The sequence below is a fragment of the Delphinapterus leucas genome, chromosome 14 (assembly GCF_059928025.1).
Source record: "Delphinapterus leucas isolate spDelLeu-1000000601 "Yukka" chromosome 14, BTC_Dleu_Yukka2, whole genome shotgun sequence".
Taxonomy (NCBI): domain Eukaryota; kingdom Metazoa; phylum Chordata; class Mammalia; order Artiodactyla; family Monodontidae; genus Delphinapterus; species Delphinapterus leucas.
The window spans coordinates 16637187-16648565 of NC_143142.1; positions in this window are offsets into that span (position 1 = coordinate 16637187).

Consider the following 11379-nt stretch of genomic DNA (forward strand, 5'->3'; position numbering starts at 1 on the left):
CGCGCGGCGTGGGCAAAAAAAAAAAAAAAAAAAAAAAGATCATAACTGTAGCGACTGTCACTATAGAGTGCTTCCCGCGAACTGTGCTTTTAATCCTCACGCAGTATGGAGAGATTCCAATATTACAGGTGAGAAAACGGAGGTATCATAATTGGGTCAGAATTAGAAACCAGAGCCATGCTTCCAGCCTATGCGCTGGGTCCTTCAGAAGCTCGGGAGCTCAGGTAGACTCCCACCTTGGAACGTTTCCATATTTACATTCCATTGAATGCATTTACATTCAGGGCAGAGCATTGAACCTGGGGACGTTACAAGAATGAGGTCTTGCATCTAGAGTCTTGATCTAAAAAGATTTTTCATGTTAAACATGAAACCCCTGGGGCTTCCCTGGTGGCGCAGTGGTTAAGAATCCGCCTGCCAGTGCAGGGGACATGGGTTCGAGCCCTGGTCCGGGAAGATCCCACATGCCGTGGAGCAACTAAGCCCGTGCGCCTGCGCTCTAGAGCCCGCGAGCACATCTACTGAAGCCCGCGTGCACCTCAACGAAGAGTAGCCCCCGCTCTCCGCAACTAGAGAAAGCCCACACGCGCAGCAATGAAGACCCAACGCAGCCAAAAATAAATAAATAAAATTAATAAATTTATTAAAAAAAAAGAAACCTCTGTGGATTGATGGATGGGTAGATGCATGAGAAAGCAAATACAGTAGAACATTAACTAGATGGTGGGTTAACTAGTAGAACTAGTAGAATCTAGATGGTGGGTGTATTCAGTGTGTTCACTGTACCATTCTTTCAACCTTTCTGTGTATTTGAAATCTTTCATAATAAAATGTTGGGGGGAGTTATGAAACAAAAACAAACTCTGTTAGTGCTAGCAATAGCAAGAGAATAAAACCAAATATTTAATTTGTAAATTTATTTATTTATTTATTGGCTGCGTTAGGTCTTCGTTGCTGCTTGCCGGCTTTTCTAGTGGCGAGCAGGGGCAACTCTTCATTGCAGTGCGCCGGCTTCACATCGTGGTGACTTCTCTTGTTTCAGAGCGCGGGCTTCACTAGTTGTGGCACACAAGGCTCAGTATTTGTGGCTCAGGTGCTCTGGAGCGCAGTCTCAGTAGTTGTGCACGGGCTTAGTTGCTCCGCGGCATGTGGGATCTTCCCAGACCAGGGATCCAACCTGTGTCCCCTGCATTGGCAGGCAGATTCCTAAACACTGCGCCACCAGGGAAGTTCCCTGATTTCTATATTTTTATTTGTGCTTTTCTGTGTTTATGAAATTATCTGTAATTAGCATGTACTACTTTCATAATTGGAATAAAAAAATAAATTATTTCTAAAATAAAACAATCAGAACCATCTGTTGTATTCTGGATTATGTAAAACTTCTAGTTGTTCTTTCCTGGCCTTCAGAAAGCAAGCAGGAAAGAGCCCTGGCCAGAGTATATAGGAGCTTATGTATCCTAAAGGCATCCTAAAGTCCAGATGCCTCCTCATTTGGGGAGGTGCTTAGGTGTACTAACACCACCCTCTGAGTCCTACCACTCCTACGTGATTGTTGCCTGGAATGTGCTGATGGAGGCAGTTGGGTAGTCTCCTAGGGAGAGAGAGGTGGAGTCAGCTAAGTGACCTAACAGAACTCTAGGTGTAAATAGTAATGATTCAACTCGTCTGGTGCAAAGTCTTGCAGCTTGTGATCACCAAAGAAGTTCATATGTAGCCTAGAAAATGTGCCCAGATCTGGGGATGTGACAAGTACAGCCTTTCTGGATTAGGAGGAAGGCAGCTAAATTGCTAGGAGGCATCATCCAGGGAACCCCAAAGGTGGATTTTGTTTCTGTGAGCCCAGGTACTAACCTTTGCAAGTTAGAACCCAGATGAAGCCCAAATTATGACGTAATGCTAAAGAGGCCCATGGACTCCATTCTCTACTAAGGCCACAGATGCTAAGGAGGGACACCCTTTTGAGCTTTTGCCCATCTGGTTATTCAACATCATCAAGTGCATGCTATAATTTAGGCCCTGGCTGCATGCAGTAATACCATTCTGTCCTCAAGGTGTTACATTCAAGTTGTTATTCAAACAGTCAATTTAGAGCACAGTTGTGATAAGGGTAAACTGCTGTGAGCCACCTAATACAGTTTTAGAGATTATATAAGGGAGGCTTCCAGGAGGAGATATTTAGGTTGAGCCCTGAGGGACCAGTAGGAGTTAACCGTAGGGAAGGAGAAGGCTTTTCAGACAAAAAGGACAGCATGAGCAATTGCTCAGATCATGAGATTATGGCAGACCAGGGGCGAACCCCACCTCCCTACAATATGGCTGGGGCAAAGAGTTCAAGTAGGAAAATGGAGGGCAAAGGAGCTAGGGCTGGGGCCTCCAAGGCCTAGTAGACTGTATTATGGAGTTTGGACTCTACTGAGGGCAGTGAGTAGCCATTTAAGGGTTTTAAGGAGTTTTGTTGGGATGAGACCTTCTCAGAAGGAAGTGGCAGCTGACTGGACGGGAGATAACGAGTAGGGGAGGAGACTGAGAGCTAATTTGAATGGAGGGTAGCTGCAGGATAGTAGGGAAAGGAAAGGGAGTCAGGGAGAGATGTGGCAGCAGCTGCCATTATAGGGAAACTTGGGGAAAGAGGAGAGATAATTAAAGGGTCAGTGTAGGAAGTATTGCTGTGTAATCGCTGTGTAAGCCCCCTCCTGTGACTTCATTAAAAAATCTGCATTATCGGGCTTCCCTGGTGGCGCAGTAGTTGAGAGTCCGCCTGCCGATGCAGGGGATGCGGGTTCCTGCCCCGGTCTGGGAAGATCCCACATGCCGCGGAGCGGCTGGGCCCGTGAGCCATGGCCGCTGAGCCTGCGCGTCCGGAGCCTGTGCTCCGCAACGGGAGAGGCCACAGCAGTGAGAGGCCCGCGTACCGCAAAAAAAAGAAAAAAAAAAAAAAATCTGCATTATACATTCATGATTTTAGAGTTGGATTCATATTGTTCCGGGAAGATATGACAGTGTGCTCAGATTAGCCCAAAGGTGAGTATAGGTAAGAACAGGGATAGCCTTGGGTGGCCTATTGACTAGCAGGTTACATGGGGAAGTAACATGGGATTGGGTGCAGGGAGACACCAATGGGGAGACCACTGCCGTCATCCAAGCAAGAGATGCCAGTGGTCTGATGTAAGGTGATAGAGATAGATGCTAAGGAGATGAGATATTCCAAGGACAAAAATCATAGGACTTGGAGATAGATTGGTCGTGGGAGCTGAGGAAGGAGGAGGAGTCCAGGTTGATTGCCAGGTTTCTGGCTTGGGGTACTGGCTAGGCAGTGGTATCGTTCTGAGGCAGGGAATAAAGCAGAAGGAACTGATCTGCAAGAGGATGAACAACGATGAGTTCAGATACGTGTGGAGGAGGTAGGAAGGAAGGATAAGAAGTGTGATGGCTCTAGGCTCTATGTGCCCTCTCCGAGAACAGAATTCCAGGTGCATGACCAGGTGATGGTGGATGGACATTGGAGTCCTCTGATACATGGGATAGGCCTGCCCTTCCCACAGGGTGGGGCTTTCACTTAAGCTGTATGGGAGCTCAATAAAGTTCATCATTCCTAATATGATGATAAGAATGGCACCAGTGGGATTGTCTTCAGATTGAAAAGAAGGCTTTGGCCTTGGCAGACTGTGAAGAGTTAATGCATTTCCCACAGCAAGCCGTTTACTCCCTACTAGGGAGTAGGGCAGTGCCCAGTAAAAAATAATAATAAAGCAGCACTGGGGATAAAACATTCTACGAACCTGCCCATCTGGTTTCCTCCCTTTCCCTATGACATCAGTCCCCTCTGGCATCCAAGCAAAATGTTTTCTTCTCTGCCAGCCTCAGTCATGAGCTTCTCCCAGACCTTGGCCCTTGGGAGCAGTGGGCAGAAGAGGAAGTGATGGGGGAGTAAACCATCGGTGGGAAAATGAGTCATCTCAGAGAAACTGGTCCAGGCTGGCAGAGAAGGCTTGGGCTGGGTCGCTGTGGAATGTGTTTCTGGCCACTGTACCCTAGGAGCTTTCTGTCATTCTTTGCCACTTTATTTGTGCTATGGAGTAAAATGAAACATTCTGGAGAGCTACATAATTAAGAACTGAGCTGTGCAGGAGAGGAAGGGGACAAAGCAGCAGCAGAACTAGGAGATCTGGAGAGAGTATGGAAGGGGGTGCAGAGAGCTTTAGGGAAGCAAGTGCCATGTGTAGGTGGATGAGAAGAGGAGAAAGATGGGAAAGATAATTCAAGAAGAGTTGCAGTACATTGTGACTATTTGGTGTTTTCTTAAGAGACTGCAGAAAATCGGTAACATTTTCAATTATTTTGGGGTAATGAACTGATGTTTCTTTGGGTTTTTTTGGGGTTTTTTTTTGCGGTACGCGGGCCTCTCACTGCTGTGGCCTCTCCCGTTGCAGAGCACAGGCTCCGGACGCGCAGGCTTAGCGGCCATGACTCACGGGCCCAGCCGCTCCGCGCCATGTGGGATCTTCCCGGACCGGGGCACGAACCTGCGTCCCCTGCATCGGCAGGCGGACTCTCAACCACTGCGCCACCAGGGAAGCCCTGATGTTTCTTTGAATGTGGCCAGACAAGTAGGAACACGAGGGTCTGGTTTCATATGAGGTACATCTAAAGCAGTAAGCGTGCTGAATCTGTAGCAGCCTCATTGCTTCATTTTTGCCAACTTGCTGTATTCTGAGATGGAGGCCTCAAATAGCTTGTCATGTCAGGGCTGCTTTTTCTCGGATCCATGGGCTGCAGGGGTCAGTGAAGCACACTGCCTCCCCTCCCAACCCCCCCCACGACCCCGCCGAGTTGTGAAAGTTGTAAAGTTGGATGCAAAATATTGCATGTGAGCAGGATAGTCTTGATTCTGGAAGAATATTCATGCAGTGCTATCCAATAGAATTTGCATGATGATAGAAACGTTCTCTATCTGAGTGCAATATGGTAACCCCATGTGGCTACATGTAGCTCTTAAGCACTTGAAACGTGGCTGCTACAGCTGAGAAACCGAACTTTTAATTGTATTTAACTGTAATTAATTTTGATTTTAATAAGCAAATGTGGCTAGTGGCTACCATACAGGACAGTGCAGTTTATCATTTTCAAAGGTCTGTAAACCTATACCCCCCAAACTCCCCCCCAGAAAAGTTAAGAACCACTAGGGCCAATCCCTTTATAGCCCTGTTGTGTTGGCACATAGTAAGTGTTTAATAAACACCTGTTAATTTTTTAACTAGTACTTAAAGAAGAGTTGCTCTAGCTCCAGAAAAAGGGAGCTGAAGTACAAAATGACAAATGGTCTTCTCAGTTTCACCAAGTTTTATTTTCTAAGCCCTAAGTTCCTTACCCTCTACCCAAAACTTTTCCCTAAACATCTTCCACTCTGTCACATACCTTGGAAACTTATTTTATGGCACAGCGAACCAGAAGCACAAGCAAAGGGTGGAAGGGGTGTGAAAAGATTAACAACAGTGCTGATAATGTTTTTTGATGCAGCAAGATGATGCACTGATTTAATGGAATCCTAAAGCTTTGTACTCAATCTTGTACTAAGCAGATTTTTAATGAACTGCATCGATATAATTAGGTAACAGCACCTCAAAAGTAAACACATTCATTAAAGGTAAAAACAAATATGGGAAGTACCTGCAGATTTTATAAAAGTAAAAAACAAAACAAAAACAAAAAAAAAACCCCAGCCTTCCAAGCTGTACCTCCCCCTGTGCTAACATGTGCACAGTAGCTAAATTTCCTTCTGTCTGGCTGAGGCTGGCTCTCCCCCTCAGCCAGCACATGTGCAGGGCTTCTGTGAATGTCACATTGACAAACGTTCCCTGGAGCTAGGCAGCTGGGGACCAGTTTCTTTTGTTATTCCCTCCTTCTCGTGGGCTGCCAGTTTTTCTTGTCATGGCACACTCCTTGACAGTGCCTGCAGGAGACTAGGGTTTTTTCCCTCATGGAACACTCTGACCCCAGCTCTAAAAGCCCAGGCTTGTGTATGTGGCATCTGGGACTTTGGTGGTTTTCCCCACTCCTTGCCCACTTGACATTTGTTCATTCATTCCACCGGGTATTTACTGAGCTGCAGAATAGCCTGGCTCTGTGCTGGGCGCCAGGGACACAAGAGTTATCAAGACCCCCACTGTTAAAAAAAAAAAAAAAAACCCCCACTGTTCACAGACAAAGGGACAATGGCAATGGGTGCTCCTGCAGCTCTTAACCCAGAGCTGAATGGGGTGTTCAGGGAAGACTTCCTGGAGGGAGTGGCTTCTGAGCTGAGTGAGACCTGATGTACCAGCTGGTGTTAACCAGGTGCATGAGGAGAGAAGAAAAGCATTCCAGGCAGAAGGAAAAGCATGTGCAAAGAAAGCTGGGACGACTTCTGTCGCTTTGGGGAAGCTACCCAGCTCAGCACAGTTAGGTGGGGCTGAGGAGTGTTCTTTCTTTCTCACTCTACAGCCGCCAGTGATTTAGGGTGAGAAGCCCTCATGTAAATCAGAGCCTGGCTGGGTTAGATTATACATGTAAATCCTAAGTATTTCAGCTGCTCATACAAATGTTTATTGTATATCCCTGACTAGGATGATTGTAAAGGGGATGAGATAGACTGGAGGGAGGGGAGAACCTGAGGGGAATATAGTCTCACAGTCTCCTAGGGGAGCTGTGCAAAGCGAAAGGGTACTTGTTTGGAAGCCAGAGGGAAAGCAGAAGAGAACCAAGCAGAAATCCAGCGATCCCTCCTGGGCCTGAGGAAGAAGGGCCGCAGGGGGTGCTGTATTCAAAATGCTAGGATGTTTATTAATAACTATAATTCCCTAAGGAACTGGAAGCACCCTCAAGGTCCACCCAGAGGGGACTTGCTACATGGGAAACGTGCAGTTCTGAATACCATGCAGATGTGAAAAAGAGCAAGTCCCTATACGTAGTTATGAAAAGATGTGCGAGTTATTTATGGAATGCCTACTGTTGGCACTGTGCTAGATGCTAGGGTGCCAGAGGTGGAGGGAACAGCGTCTGCCTCCCAGAGAGAACCCCATCTGCATCCCTTTATCTTGGCCTTTGTGATTTGCCTCCACCAGTCTCTCCCTCATCTCCCATTACTCCCAGATTGCCAACTTCTCCAGGATCTGCTGTGTCTGAAAGCCTGTACCAAGTGTTGCAGGGGCTAGTTCTTCTCCTTGGAACATTGATTTCTCCACCTCTGCCTCCCCAGTCTTTAGCCTGACCAAACCCTCCTTGGCCTTCATGTCCGTGACTTAGTAAGTTGGTGTTCAGTGATGCCAAGACCTGTGTGACCCCAGCCTAGAGCTTTCCTCCCACTTTGTACCTTGGAAAGGCCTAGGTGTCCCCTACTGCTCCTTTCATTCCCTCAGTATTTTTGCCAGTTGATTTGTCTAAGCACATTCTAGAATCTTTTTATTAAGTTCTATATGGCATCTTCTAGTTTTTTTCATTGGAATGGTGTTATATCTATAAATTTACATGGTTAAAATTTTTCCATTCTTGCTGTATTTGGCCCTCCCACCCAGAAGTTTGGTATCACTTTCTATTTATTCACATCTTTTTTCTTCTTTTCTCCTATTTGTGGCTTATAATTTTTATATTTCTTGAAATCTAAATCTGTAGCACTGTGCTGATACCCAGGGAATACCTGCAGTATCTTTTTTTGACACCACCTCTGACACCAAATGTGTCGTTTTTCCACACCAGTTCTCCAATTTTCCAACGCCAACTCTGTGTCCAACAATTCACAACTACCCAGAGTTAGTGCAGACCCCCACAGGTTAAGGGCTTAGTCCCATAAGACTTACCCTCAGTTCAGATAAGATTTACCCTCAGTTCAGATGCCAGCTGAAAATGGGGTTACCAGTCTACCCACACTTCTTCCAGGCTGACTATAAATTTGGGGTTCCTATAAACTGTTTATCCCCCAAAATTCATATGTTGGAACCTAACCACCAATGTGATCATATTAAGAGGTGAGGCTTTGGGGAGATAATTAGGTCATGAATAGGATTAGGGTCCTTATAGAAGAGGCCTCAGAGAGCTCCCTCACCCCCTCTACCATGTGAGGACACAGAGAGAAGGTGGCCATCTATGAACCAGGAAGTGAGCCCTCACCTGAACCTGCCCATGCTGGCACTCTGATCTTGGACTTCCAGTCTCCAGAACTGTGAGAACTAAATGTCTATTGTTTATAAGTCACCCAGTCTATATAATATTCTGTAACAGCATCCTGAACAGACTAAGACAGGAGTCATGAGCATGGAGGTGTTATTCAAAGCCTTGAAAATGGAAACTATGAGAAGTGGTCCAAAGACTGAGGCCCGGAACACTTCTTCCTTTAGAGGCCAGGGAGAAGAGGTGGAGCAAGTAGATGAAGCTGAGGAGGAGCAGCCAATGAGCCGGGAGAAGAGGGAGAGTCCTGGGGATACTGGAAGCCAAGCGAAGAATGAGCTTCAGAGAGGAGGAGAGCAACTGTGACAAGTACATCAATGAAGGACGCTGAGAACTGGCCACTGGATTTAGCAGCGTGGTGGTCACTGGTAACCTTGATAAGCTGTTTTGGTGGAACGGACTGGAGAGTGAATGGGAAGTGTCTTAGTCTGTTCAGGCTCCGACAACAAAATACCATGTGCATCTCATTCAGTGTCCACTTCCTCTACACACAAAATGTAAACTCCATGAGGACAGGAACCAGGTCTGAGTTTCTCCCTTTCATGTCCCTAGTGCCTAGATGGGGGCCTTGTACCAAGTAGGTGCTCAATAAGTATCTCTTGAAATAATGAACAAGTGACTAAGACACAGGGCAGGAACTCTCAGTGTTTATCCTCTAATTGGCCAAAGCACTTAGGCAAGAAAAAATTAAATAAGTAATGGAGCTTCTCTTGGCAGGTGCTGAGGGAGGTACATCTCTGTACCCAGCACCTAGCTCGGGGCCTGGCGCACAGTGAAAGCTCAGAGAATGTTGCTAGCTGAGTAAGCATTACCTCTTATATCTGCACGTACTCCTCGCATTGGTGGTGATCTCATCAAGTCCCATGGCTTTAAGTGTCATCTGTAATCTGATGACTCCCCAAATTATAGGTCTAACCTGGACCTCTTCCCAGAACTCATATATCCAACTGCATATTTGACATTTCCACTTGGAATGTCTAATAGGCATCTCAAACTAACATAGCCAAAACAACTTTTTGTTACTCTTTTGGCCAGCCTTCCCTATCTCAATCCATTCTTCTCATTGTTCAGGCCACAAGTCTTGGAGTCATACTTAACTCCTCTCTTTCCCCCACACCCTGCATTCAATTAATCAGCAAATCTGTCAGCTCCACCTCCAGAATATATCCAGAATCCAACCGCCTCTCATCCTACCTTTGCTGTTACTGTCCTGGTCCAAGCCACCATCACCTCTCACCTGGACTGTTGCAGTAGCCTCTTCCTGGCCTCTCTGCTCCCACTGGCTTCCCCACACTCTATCCTCCACCCAATAGCCAGGTCATCAAGTCTTGGCTCAAATGGCACCTTCTCAGAGAGACCTGCCTGGAAACCTCTATTTAAGACAAGATCTCTCACTCTGTCCCCTTTGGTTCCCTTAGTCTATTTTTATCCATTGAACTTAGCAGGGTCAGACATATTTTTGCTTACTTATTATCTTTATTCTCTTGTTAGAATGTAAGTCCCATGAAGAAGGGATTTTGCCAGTTTTGTTCTCTTGTGGATCCCTAATAGGGTTCTGATCACCAATTACAGTGAAGTTTCCCTCACACCAACAAGCAATTCTCTGGACACCAGCTGGGTGTCCTACAATTCAACTCAGTTCTGATACCATCTACCTGGAGATGACATCAGATTCCACTGTCAAGGGTTCAGTCCTACAAGACTGCCCCCTCCCCCAACTTCAGAAGCCAGTTGCAAGCCCAGGTTGTTACCTGTACTTTTGACCAACTGACTATAAGTCAGAGGTGCCCACGACCCCCTCCTTAAGTTCAATTAATTTGCTAGAGCAACTCACAGAACTCAGAGAAACATTTTACTTACTAAATCACTGTTTGTTGTTTGTTTGTTTGTTTTAAACATCTTTATTGGAGTATAATTGCTTTAAATCACTGGTTTATTATGAAAGGCTGTAACTCAGGAACAGCCAGATGGTAGAGACACAAGGTATGGGGAAAGGGTGGGGGGCTTCCATGTCTTCTGCAGCGCACCGCCCTTCCTGAACCTCCATGTGTTTACCAACCTGGAAGCTCTCTGAACACCATCCTTTTGGGTTTTTATGGAGGCTTTATTACATAGGCATGGTTGATTAAATCATTGGTCATTGGTAATTGAACTCACTCTCCAGCCCCTCTTCCCACCTCAGGGGCCAGAGGTGGGACTGAAAGTTCTAAGCCTTTAATCTCATGGTTGGCTCCACTGACAACCAGCCCCACCTTAGGTGCTTTCCAAAAGTCAGCTCATCAGCAGAAACCCAGTTGTGGTGGGAAGGGGCTTGTTATGAATAACAAAACACTCATTTCACCTTTATAGCTCTGAAGTGATTTCAGGAACTGAGGACAAGAGACCAAATGTTATAACAAAAGATGATCCCATTGCTCATGTTATATTTATATATAACAAGATATATATATATATATATATATATGTTTATAATATATATTTCTTATCATAAATTGTAATGTCACAATCCCCAGCACGCAGAACAGTGACTGACATCTGGTTCTCTCTCAGCAATCATGAATGAAGGTCTGAATGAACTCTTGAGTTCTGGAGAGTCAGGTTTTCTTCCAGTCAGTGCCTAAGAATGGAGATGCTGGAAATTAGATACCAACTGCTTGTTCCTTTGTCTGGGGCCCTAGAATAATTGAGATTTAACTTGGGGCCACTTTGCATATAATTAAAGAGTGACAGCAAGGTCACTTAGTGAGTCAGAGGGGGCTCCTAGAGCAGACTCCAGTCCTGCCTCCTAGTCTATGCAGGAGGGAACTTGTTCTGTAATTGTTGGACATCCCATCCCTTTGTCTGTAAGTAAACCCGCCTGCCCTGTGGTCCTTATGCAGGGCTGTGAATCTGGGATCTGTGGCATTCAGACTCATCCTAGATTATTTATTTATTTATTTTTTGGCCACACCGCTTGGTTTGTAGGATCTTAATCCCTCGACTAGGGATTGAACCCGTGTCCTCAGCAGTGAGACCGCTGAGTCCTAACCACTGGACTGCCAGGGAAGTCCCATCCTAGATTTATTTAGGGCACTGGTTCTCAACTAGGGGGCAATTTCACCCTCCAGCGGACATTTGACACTGTCTGCAGACTCTTATTTATTTATTTATCTTTGGCTGTGGGCTCTAAGTTCCCTG